The sequence below is a fragment of the Cynocephalus volans genome, chromosome 17 (assembly GCF_027409185.1).
Source record: "Cynocephalus volans isolate mCynVol1 chromosome 17, mCynVol1.pri, whole genome shotgun sequence".
NCBI classification, from domain to species: Eukaryota; Metazoa; Chordata; class Mammalia; order Dermoptera; family Cynocephalidae; genus Cynocephalus; species Cynocephalus volans.
In genome coordinates, this window is record NC_084476.1 from 10,268,693 (window position 1) to 10,280,755 (window position 12,063).

A 12,063-nucleotide genomic window follows, 5' to 3' on the forward strand; every position below is an offset into this window, starting at 1 on the left:
TCCTTTCCTGACCACGGCAGAGCGGAGTGGTCCTGGAGCTGGGAGCTGTTCCTGAGAGCTCAGACCAGCCCTTCCAAAACTTCCTAAGCACTTAATTCGCTATATCAGTGTGTTAGTCCATTTCTGTTGCTTATAACAAAATACCTGGAACTGGGTAATTTATAAGAAAACAAAATCTATTGCTTACTGTTTCGGAAGGTGGTAAGTCCAAAGTCCAGGGAACACATCTGCTGAAGTCCTTGGTGGTGATTTCAGCAATGCAGGATATCACATTGAGAATATGTAGGGGCGGAGAGAGAGATAGCTCCTCATGTACTCTCCTTTTAAAACCTTCAGAACCACGCCCATGACCATCATTAAGCCGTTCACTGTGGTAGGGTCCTCACCATCTCATCACCTCTTCAAGGCCCCACCTTTCAATTACTATAATAGGATTTCCCACCTTCTTAACTGTCACAGTGGGGATCAAGCTTCTAATACATAAAACTTGGAGGACACAATTCAATCCATATCAATCAGTATAAAATCCCTTTCTGCTTATACTGGGTAGAGCGGATTCTGTAGTCTGCAACAGATTACTGACTGATAAGCATTTTGTAGTATCTGTCGGATTGGATTGTGAGATAACAGTTTATGTGACCCTGTGCAGTGTGTACAGTAGAGCACAAATTTCTTCCATTAAGAGCAACAGTATAACCTCCAGTGGGACATAAAAAGAGACTATGTATTTTTACTGGAATACATAGGAATGTTGCCTTTTGAGTACAGAAGGGAGCTTGCTCAAAGCACTAAGAATTTCTGCTCAAGTAGCAAAGAGGTGCTGGAGGGCAACCAAAGAACACGCTAATTGAGGAAACTTCTGAGGTCACTGTCATGCCATAGTACAATTGTGCTGTCACGCTTAACAGTGTTTTGAGTCTTCTCAAGTACGCCACCAAAAATTGTAATATCCAAAAGTGTGCTAAAAACATAAAATAGTTCAGAAATACTAGTCTAACTTATAGATGCTTTAACATTTCCAATAATACAATTTTTATTGCATCTTAAAGTAAGCCATCTTAGCTTGCGCCAGCACTCACTGCTGGAATGTACTTTCATGTATTGAGTCCAGTGTGTTTTATTACACCTCATATCCAGTGTGATTTTAGGTCTAGCCCAAGGCCAGCCACCAAGTGGGCCTAATTCCTTTTTCATATGGCAGCTACCCTATCCTCTGAGATTTCTTTTTCAAATAAAACACCCTCCCCCATGCTGAAATATTTTCCCTTTACTGGACCATCAGATTTAAACATCTTTATAAAATAAAAGCAAAAAACCCAAAACCAAAACAAACAAAACACAATTTTTCAACACACATTTCCTCCACTCCTGCAGAGTTGATTACATTCATTGTTTCCAATTCATCTCCTTTCATTATATCTTTTTTTTTTTTAACTTGTATATTCTTTCATTATATCTTGAAGTCAGTCCAGTGAGCTTTTCATCCACATTATTCCAAAGAAATAGTTTTGTCAAAGGCCACCAATAAACCACATGATGCTAAACCCAGTGTTCGATTCTTAGTTCTTCATTTTCTTTGACCTGTCAGCAACATCTGACACTGAAAGATCATTCCCTCTGTTTTTTTCATAAAACTATTTATACTAATCTTATTTCCCCAAAATAAAAAAAAACTTCAATCCACATCATGTATGCACGACACAATTGTTTCACATTCAAGTCTCAAAGTCTAAATTTCACTTGCGATTTATATGAACAGTTAATCAAAATCCACCTTATCGTAGTACCCTTCCTGACTAGTAAGTTTCTTTAATGATTCACTTCTCCTAAGGTCTCCTGATATTCCTTTTTCCCCCCACACATTTTTTACCTTTTCCCTATTTCACTGTGATTCACAGTCCCATTAAACAACAAAACAAAAACCTTTATGCATCCTTTCAAACATTTTTTTTCTACCTATAATCAATATCTACACTGTCAAACAAGGCAGCCACCAACCACATGTGGCAATTGAGCACTTAAATGCAGCTAGTCTAAATTGAGACGCGCTGTAACTGTAAAATGCACACTACATTTTGAAGACAGTACTGATAAAGAGAGTGAACAATCTCAGTAATTTTTAATATTGATGACATGTTGAAATGATATTTTGGATATATTGAGTTAAATAAATTATTAAAATTAACTCCACCTGCTTCTTTTTACTTTTAAAAATATTGCCACTAAAAAATTTTTAATTACATGTTATTCTACACACTTGTTATAAATAGAAGCACTTTGCTTCTTTTCATTTAACATATACGTATATCCTTGATATCTTTCCAAGTCAGAAATACATCAATCTTTCTTTTTTTTTTGTCTTTTTCATGACGGGTACTCAGCCAGTGAGCCCACCGGCCAGTCCTATATAGGATCCGAACCCACAGCGGGAGCGTCGCTGCGCTCCCAGCGCCGCACTCTCCCGAGTGCGACACGGGGTCGGCCCCAGAAATACATCAATCTTTCTAACAGGTGATTAGTATTGTATCGACACACTTCTGATGGACTTTAAAAAAAAAAAAACTTTTATAAGAGCTATGGTCTGAATGTTTGTGTCCTCTAAAATTCATATGTTGAAACTTGATCCCCCGTGTGATAGTATTAAGAGGTGGGGCCTTTGGGAGGTGATCAAATCATGACGGCTTCACCCTCACAAATGAGATTAGTGCTGTTATAAAAGAGGCCTGAGGGAGCTTGTTTGCCCCTTCTGCCATGTGAGCACATGGTTAGAAGGTGTCATCTATGAGGAACAGGCCCTCACCAGACACTGCTGGCACCTTGATCTTGGACTTTTCAGCCTCCAGAACTGAGATCAATACATTTCTGTTGTTCATAAACTACCCAGTCTAAGGTATTTGGCTATAGCAGCCTGAATGGTCTAAGACAACACGCAGCCCTACAGTGACCAGCCTCTGTGTAAGTCTGTGGGTAGTCACACCTCATTGCTTACTCGTATTTGCCTCTGTCCTCTAAGATCTAGCTCCAGAGACGAGCAGATGTGTGGTTCCTACTTTCCCACATCCCTACACTGTCCCCATCTCACCACCTCTGCATGCTGCTTCAGAATGACCCCTCCCCCGCCACCCTGGAAAACCAGCAGTCTCTCCCGTAGAGGCCAAATCTCTTCTGGTTTTCCTACAGCACCGTTTGTCACACTTCATCTCTCTTCAGATCTTCAACTCTGGAAACCAGACAACCAAGCATAATTTCTCATATTAACCTTCTAGAGCAAAACTAATTTGACTATTGTCTTCCTCCAAGAAAGGAAGCTGGTTTGCATTAATTTAAAATCTTAGTGCATAAGAAAAGTTGTTTTTTCCCTGCTCTTAGGAGAAGAGACATAATATGAAAATTAATTTTCTTCTCTTGGCCCTAAGAGCCCATTATGTCAGTCCAGTACAAGACAGTTTTTAACAGTCTTCCCCAGGAAAACGGCTGTTTTTCCAAAAGAAAATTTACAACTGCAGATTTATTTGTGATTAAATACTTAAGGGCCTGATACAAACAAACAGACAAACAAAATAAACAACATAATATAGAGGAATAAAGACCATGACAACAGCTTACATTAAAATACTGATTTACAAAACTCACTGAAAACAAGAAAATCTCCTGGAAAACAACCACAAAATCTAAGAGGAGACACATAAGGACGAAGAAAAGAAGGCAACCCAATGAATAATGGATAATTGCTCTTTTCTGAACTTATCTTGGCCTGGAAAGCAATATCCAGGAACAAGAAAGCATTTGTCTTGGCATCAGATTTGTTCTCACAAGGCATGAGTTCTAAGCCTTGCTAATAAAGAAGCCAACATGTACGGAGCAGTATTTGGGAAAGCAGAAAATGTTTTCCATTTGTAATTCAAAATCTTCTATCTATGGTAGGGCTCTGCACCCACAGTGGCTAAACTCAGTAACCATAATTTAACCACTTAATTAAGATCATCTTTTACAACTAGAACTAAAAAGTACAGAAACCCCAATACTGTGACTCTGGGTAACATCGGGGCATCTGTATTTTGGAAAAGCTTCCCAGGAGTAATGGCACATTTTTTTCTTTTTCTTTTACCAACCCAGTATCCATTCCCTTCTTCTAGTAATAGCACTGTGATCACTACCTCTTGGTCTCTATGAATGGAAGTGATTTAACCCCTCAGTTTGGGTTGAGCACACGAAACAGGCCCAGCCAATTGGCATGTTTCACCCCCTTCTGGACAAAGCAGTTGGTTCAGGGATGACCACAGAACCCAAGAAAGCCAATGAAAGTCAACCCTGGGATGTATGCTAGAATATTGAGAAAGAAGCCCTTTCTTTCTGCTAGGATTGTACAGTGGTACAAAGTAAGCATGGAGCAGTCAACTTTGTTTGTGGCCATGAGGAAAGAGCTTGAGAATAAAGCTGACCCAGAAGATGAAGACTATTGAGAGATGACATTATTTAAGCACCTGGATCTATCCTACCCCAAAGCCTGGTCTACCCCAGCATTTTGCAAGTGCATGATCCAATAATTCTCCTTTGCTTGTCATTCATAGCCCTCTGTAATACTTTTTCAAATGTTAACTGCTGGTGAGGCACCGATACCAGCCAATCAGAAAAGATGCTGATGTATTACTAGTCCTGCTTCTAACTGAAGGAGACTGTTTGGTGGTGATTACAGCTGGGTAGCCAGGAGTAAGAATCACCTGACCACTGAGGCTACACCCTGCAATCTAAGCCACGACCTTTCACCTGAAGTCAGAACCACAGGCATTGGTACTGCAAGTGGCTATGAAAGCAGAATCATGAGTGATGGGAGAAATATGAACAGGAGAGCTTCGACCTCAATCTTCAGGAAAGATAACAGAGGCGCTCAAAGACAAAAAGGCTTGCCTCATGACACAGTGGGCTCCCTGAACTCACTTGTAATAAACAGAAGCTGGATGACTGGCTACAAAGGTTGCTGCAGGAAAGATTCCTGCATTACCCCAGCACATTGGTTTTCAAAGTATATCCCGGGGCCAGCAGTACTGGCATTACTTGTGAGCTTGTCAGAAATACAGATTTATGGAACCCACCCTGACCTTGTGAATCAGAATCTCTTGGGGTGGGGTTCAGGAAACTGTTTTAAAAAGCCCTCTTCCTATGTTACATTTGTGAACCATGGTACTAAAGAGCATTGGTTCTCAAACAGTTTCCTGAGCCCCACCCCAGAGATTTTGATTAAGTAGATTTGGGGTTAGGTTTGAGAATTTGTGTTTCTAACAAGTTCCCGAAGAAGGCTGATGCTGCTCTGGTCCCAGGAACACACTTTGAGAACCACTGTCTGTAAACCTAGGAGATGCCTAAAGTTCTATTCAATGTTGAGCTTCTTTGGTCTTTAGGATTTGCCTTGCAAATTCAATCCTACTAATATGTAACCCTGTTAATGTTATGGATCACATGTGGTCTGGCCTCCATGAAGTGTTGCAGCCAAAATGACGCAGCTCAGAAACTGAAGAGTAATTTAAAATAACTCAGGTTCATTAACTGTCCTTCTTGATCACCACGAAGGGACAAAAAATAAGATACATTTCTTAAAATATCGTATGCCTGTATTAGCTTCCCTTATACAAAATGTTTCTGTACTTCTCCTCTCTAAACACCCCCTAAAAGTTTTTTCAGCCTGTCCTAACCAGTGCCCTGGGTACCTACCGCCCTTCTCCTTACCCTATCTCTCCCTAAATCTGCAGCTCAAAAATGCAACAAAGCAAGGCGGGACCTTGTTCTGAGAACATGGGAGGAGGAAAAACAATGGGCAAACCTGGAGTTTCAATCAGGCAAGGGGAGCGAAAGGCTGAGAACTTTCATATACACGTTAATCATTTTTGTCCATAGCAGTTACCACCTAGTAATGCTTTGTGCCGGGCACTGTTTTTTAGCACTTTGCATAAATTAGTTCATTTAAAGCTCACATCAATACTGTGAGCCAGGTCATTTTACACATGACTTATCCATGGCTCAGAGGGGTTAAGGAATTTGTCCAAGTTTACCAATTTTCTGGTAAGTGAAAACACGGAAACTTGAACCCAGGTCTGTCTCACTCCAAAGCCCTTGTTCTCGAACAGCAGCTGATAGGCCTTCCTACCAAATGATGGCAAACATATCCAGGGAAATGGTTTAACAGCGTGAGTGTCTTGCCCAACCGCCTGCAGGTTTCCCAGCTAGTCTTTCTCACTGCCACCTGCTGTCCACATGCCTAAAGTCTAGGCCAGTCCTTGCTCTTTGACATTCATTAGTTTGCTGTGTCTGCATGCCAGTTATCAGAGCTGACATGGGATATTTAGCAAAGAGAGTTGCCAGAGAGAAAATAATGGCATTTTCCCTTGGTGCTAATAAGGTTGGGTAAATATAGTTAAACCAGATTCTGAAGGCCCTAACCATGAGGCAGTGACACTTAAACTTGATACACGAGGAAATGAAAAGTAATTGAGGACTTTGGATAAGGGAGGCTAACCTGACCATAGGCCTACAAATGAGGCAGAAACACAAATTATGTTTATAATCAGAAAAGCAGTAATTATTATTATCTTAAGGTTTATAAGATAATGTCATGGAGTATAAAAGAGAGAACAAAAAAACTCTAGAGGCCAGGAAGTCATTTGGTCTCTCTGGTGTAAGGTCATGAAGACAAAGGAGGGGGTTGTAAAAGTGGGAATTCAGAGGAAGAGAAAAATCTTCTATACTGGCACTGTACAATACCGTAAACATTAGTCATAGGTGTTTATTTAAAGTGAAATTAATTAAAGTCAAATAAAATTAAAAATTCACTTAATTAGCTGAACTAGCCACAAGAGCACAACAGCCACAGGTGAAGTGGCTACCCTATCAGACAGCACGGGTTACAGAACTTCCTTCACCAGGAAACTTCTATGGGACAGTGCTGTTCTAACTATCCTTCCTCAGGCCTGAGGGATCTGGCTTGTGGTCTCTTCAGCCTCATCTGCTGGTATGCTTTTTCTCATCCTTCATGCTCCAGCAACAAGTGTGTAAGCACCATGAGGACAGAGACCATATCTGTACGGTTATTCCAGTCTAACAGGGGAGGGTATTATCTAGGTAACTACACAACGACATGTGGACTCGCAGACATATGCAAAGATTGTTGATACAGCACAGAGCTCATCCTGGGGTGCAGGGAGACTTCCTGGTGGAGGAGGGGTAGGTGTTATCCAACAAGGAAAGGAAACAATATTCCAAGTAGACAAAAGAGCATGCTATGAGTAAGGCACACATGAGAAACAGCGCAGCATAAGGGAGGAATCACCAGCTGGTCTGACGGTTGTTCATTCAACACATAGTAAATGTCTGATGGGCCAGGCCTGAGCCAGCTCTGGGGATGGAGCAGTGACCAGGCCAGCTATGGTCCCTGTCCTCACAATGCTTACACTCTCATCAGTATCGCTGGAGCACCAAGGGTGAGGCAGCGCACGCCAAGAACTGAGGATGGAGAGAAAGGGGCCAAGTCAAGGTCCTGGCACCTCGTATTAAGGATCCTGGTTAGTTTGCTTTTTATCCTAGCAATTGAGCCCTCTCTTCGGCCTCAATGGGGGCCAGAGTCCCAGGTCCTCATCTTTCTCCTTGTCCCCCACCCCAGCCCCCTCACTGCTGTGAGCCATGGAGAGCTCCTCAAAGGGCATAGGCAGCTGAGGGCACAGTCACCACCTCAGTGAGCCTCCAGCGACCAGGTGGGATGGGAATTTAATAGGTATAAGAATAAAGACGGAAGTCTGGCTGTGAGGCCGCTGGAGTCGTCTAGAAGAGGAAAAAATGATAAGGCCGACGTCGAAGCAGGAGAATCCCCTCCAAGTTAAGGAAATGCCCCCGGAAGGCGAGGCCGGGCTGGAGGAGAGAACTGGCCTCCCCGGAGGGTGCCAGGGGTAAAGGAGGCGGGGGCGAGGGACAGGACCGCGAGGGGCTCCGCAGGGGTGGGGCACAGTCGCCGGAGGGCGGGGCCGCGGAGGCAGCAGGTGTGCGGTTCCGTGGGGCGCGAGGATGGGCAGCAGAAGGCTGGGGGCTCCAGCGGAAGGGGCACCTCCTTTGGCCCTGGGGGCTATTTCCCGACCTTGTCCTTGAGCATTTACCAGAGGCGGGCAGGGCACGTTGTCCACAGCCTGAGGTCCCGAGAGCCGCGGCTGGGCCGGGCCCGCCACCGGACCGACGCTCCTGGACGCCCGGCACTCGCCCCCCGCACCTCCCCGCGGCGGCCGGCCCCTCAGGCAACCCCCCGGCCGCTCGGCCCAGGCCCCTCGCCCGATCCCTTCAGCGCCCCCGCGGACCCCCTCCCAGGCTGCGGCCCCGCCACGCTCGCTCCCCTCACCCCCCCACGTGGCCGGCTCCCCGCTTCCGCCCCTCCTGGCCGCACCCCTCCCCGGCCGCGGTACCTGGGGCTCTCGAAGCTGCACCCCCTGCGCCGCAGCGCCGCCCTCTTCTGCCGCAGGAGTGCAGCGGCCGCCCCGCCAGGCTCCGGCTCCATCGCCCCGGGCGGGGGCCGCCGGCTCGGGCGCACTCGGGTGGGCTCGGCCGGCCTCTCGGCTTGCGCGCCGCAGGCCACGCCCCTACCCGCGCCCCTCTGCCGGGCCCAGACCCCGCCCCGACCCCGCCCCGAACTTCGGCCCTGCAAGCCCCTCGCCCCTCAGTCAGATCTTTGCCCCGCCCCTCCCCGCCCCAGACAGCCTAGTCCGCCCTGGCCCCGCCCACCTCACGCCCCTTTGCGAGGCCCAGGCCCCGCCCCGAGCTCCGGCCCCGCCCACCTCACGCCCCCAGCGAGGCCCAGGCCCCGCCCCTCCGCGCCAGCCCCTCCAGGTTCGTCCCGCGGGCTCTCCGCACCTCTGCGGGGGAGGCCCCAAACGCCCACCACATCCTCAACTCTGTCCCGTCCACGGCCCCGCCCATTCTGCTCCGTTGCTGAGCGCCCACGCGGCCCCCGCCCTCACCCCGAGGCTCTGCTTCCTCGAGGTACGGCCTCTCCTCATTTCAGCACCTCCTGGCCTCTTCTATAGCAGTATCTCCCCCTCCGGGGCCGCCCTTTCCCCCAAGTCCCGCCCAGAAGCATGACCTAGTCCCCCGGAGCCCCGCCGCTTAACCTCCGCAGCCCCCCCACGGCCCGGCTCCAGCCCGCCAGATGCCCCGCCCACACCGCCTGCATCTCCCTCCTCTGCCAGCGCCCCGGCCCCGCGCAGGCTGTGTCAGGCAGGGCAAGATGCCCACCGTCCTGGCTGAACAGTCGTTCTACGATAGAGTCTACGTTAGCTCAGGGATCTATCTCGCCATCCATCAAGAGGAGGAACCACTGTCTCCTGGTGGCCGTTTGTGGTGCCTGACAGGGGCTGGAGCTACGCAGGCTTCCAGTGGGGGGTTCAAGTCTTGACTTGTCACTTTACAACTGTGTGACAACCACTACCCCCACCACACTCACTTCCTCCCCAGGTTAGATGCATCCGTCTCAGATCCCTTGAAGACTGTACTGTGGCTGAGGGCAGCTACCCCATCTAGGTAAAGCTGGGGGTCACTGCACCATCTAAATCATGAGGAGGAGGTGAGCTAGGGCTACCTCAGCAAGCGGGGCTTTGTCGAAGCTAGGGAGGTGTGGCCATGCTGGCCTGGAACTAGGATGGTGGAGCAGAGCCCGGGGAGTGTGCTTGTGGGAGCCTGTGCTTGGAGAAGCATCCACTGCAGCTTTGGAAAGCATTGGCTGGGAAACTGAGGCAGGCAAGCCCAGGGGATCCCATGATCAACTAGGATCATGCCACTCCCTGGCGCACAATCCCTCAATGACTTCCAGGTGCTTTCTCAGTAAGGCCTGAACTCCTTTGCTGCCGCACACTCAAGCGGAGAAACCAGTCTGCAGAGAGAATGAAGGGGATGCCCAGACACGTTGGGAGAAAGATGCAGAGGGCTTTCTGTTTCTCCTTCCAGCCCCTCTTGAGACTCCCTTGGTCTTCCCCTCAGGTTTCTATAGACAACCCTTGTAAGATAGTCCTTTTTCTCTTAAGCAAGCTAGAGTGGGTTTCTGTTTTTTGCCTAACATACCGAACTCCTCCCAATATACCTTTTCAGACTTATTTTCTCATCACTCCCCCAAATCCTTTACTCAGTGAGCATGGGTTGCATGCTTTTTCCTAGCCTCATCCTGCTCCCTCTCATTTCCATCTCCCTGCCTCCCCGCTGTCCATGTGTTCTGCAATCTGAATAGAATCTCCAAATGCCACCTGCCCTTTAAAGCGAGCCCTGGCCCCCAACCTCCCTCCCGAGTGCCCACAGCACTGTCTCTGTCCCTTCCTGAGGGCACTGTTGCTATGTTATTTATGTTTCGTTACCTCTTAGCTGAGCTCTGAGTGTCCCATGCCTCCTTCATGTCTGTATCTGGCACAGCAACTGTTTGCTAAATGAATATGTGTGACTTTAATAAACTGAGCGATATTCATTGGAAAACACATTTAATTTCAAAGTAAACAAAGAAGTTTGTACATTAAAGTATTTAATTAGTGAAACAATTATTATCAGTGTAACAAGCTGAAAAATACAGCAACTTGATACAAGACTGAGGTAACAAAATACTTCACCAAAAATCTAAAGAATCCCATGGAGGGCTGATGTTCAGTTGTTATTGCGGATGAGACAATTCACAAGAATTAGAGGAAGTCCTTACACAACTGCATGCAGGTAGGGGTCTGCTGGAAAAAAAGACAGCCCAGGAGAATGCAACAGATTTAACAAGAAATGAATTTAAATGTAGAAACTGATTTCCAACTTACTTTGAAGAATACATAAGAAATTGAAAACTACTCTCTACACAACATTTTGAATGCTAAGTGGAAAACCATGCATTTTGGCACAAAATTTATTAAAGATTATACCATACTAATAAATTAATTACTATTATTTCATCACTAAGTGGTCACAGTCATTCAGAAATGGATAGAGATTAATGATTATAAAGTGGGCAGATGATCGATCATGTTGCTTTTGAGAGTGGGAGTTTTGGGGCTGCCCACGGGGTACACATGCCTGTGCAGCATAGGGCTGCAAGGTGGCCTAAAGTCCATGGTACAAGTTCTCAACACCCAAGAAAATGCAGCTGTTGCTCATATTGTACTTGTATTTAACATTGAAATTGAAAACAAAAACCTGTGAAATACTGTGAACATTCTAACCCTATTCTTTCATCCCACCTATGGAATCCTCCGTGTACCAACCACAGTTCGGTGCCTGGCTGTTGTGAGACATCCAGCCTCTAGGACAGCAACTGCAGTTAGTCCTCATTGCAACTGAACTCATAGATCAAGAGGCTATTCAGTCTGTTAAGTCTTTGGAAGCATTTCTAGAGGACTCTGTGCACAGGATTTGTACCCAGTTCTAGGAGACAGGCAGAGTCTTGCCCAAGGAGATGGGTGTGGTGGGATTATCTGTTCATTGAGTAGGCAACTCCATGAGGGCAGGGAACAGATCTGTCTTATTGTCAGCCATTTATATCCTGTGTAGAGCATGGTACATAGAAGCACTCGCTAGAGATGTGAATGAATGAAAGGATGGTTTTGTGCAGACAATCTGTTATTTCAAAGGGATGCTTGTAGTTTTTTCTTTTTTAAACATGCAATCACCCAGCAGGTCAATATGATGTAGGGCTGATTAAAGTTATTTATGGGATCAAAAAAAGAAGTTAGGCTGTGTTTTTGGCCATGTTCAGCTGGTGGTTATGAGCATCAGCAATGTAGGTGCAGAGCTCTGGACCCCACCTGATGCATACATCAGACTTTGCTTGCAAATGACTTCTCATTTCACCATTTTCCATCTGTGAAATGGCATCCTAACAGATACACTTCCTGGGCTTGGGAGATGGGAGTAAAATGATGAAAGAAATATTGGCCATCTTGGTAAGAAAAAAAATGCTTCATGAATTAGTTAGCAAGAGTAGGTTCTTTCCTAAACAGAATCCCTTCAAGTATCTACCTCCTCAGGTCCCACAGTCTGACAGGGTACTGGGTGGGCTTCTGGTCAGGAGAGGGA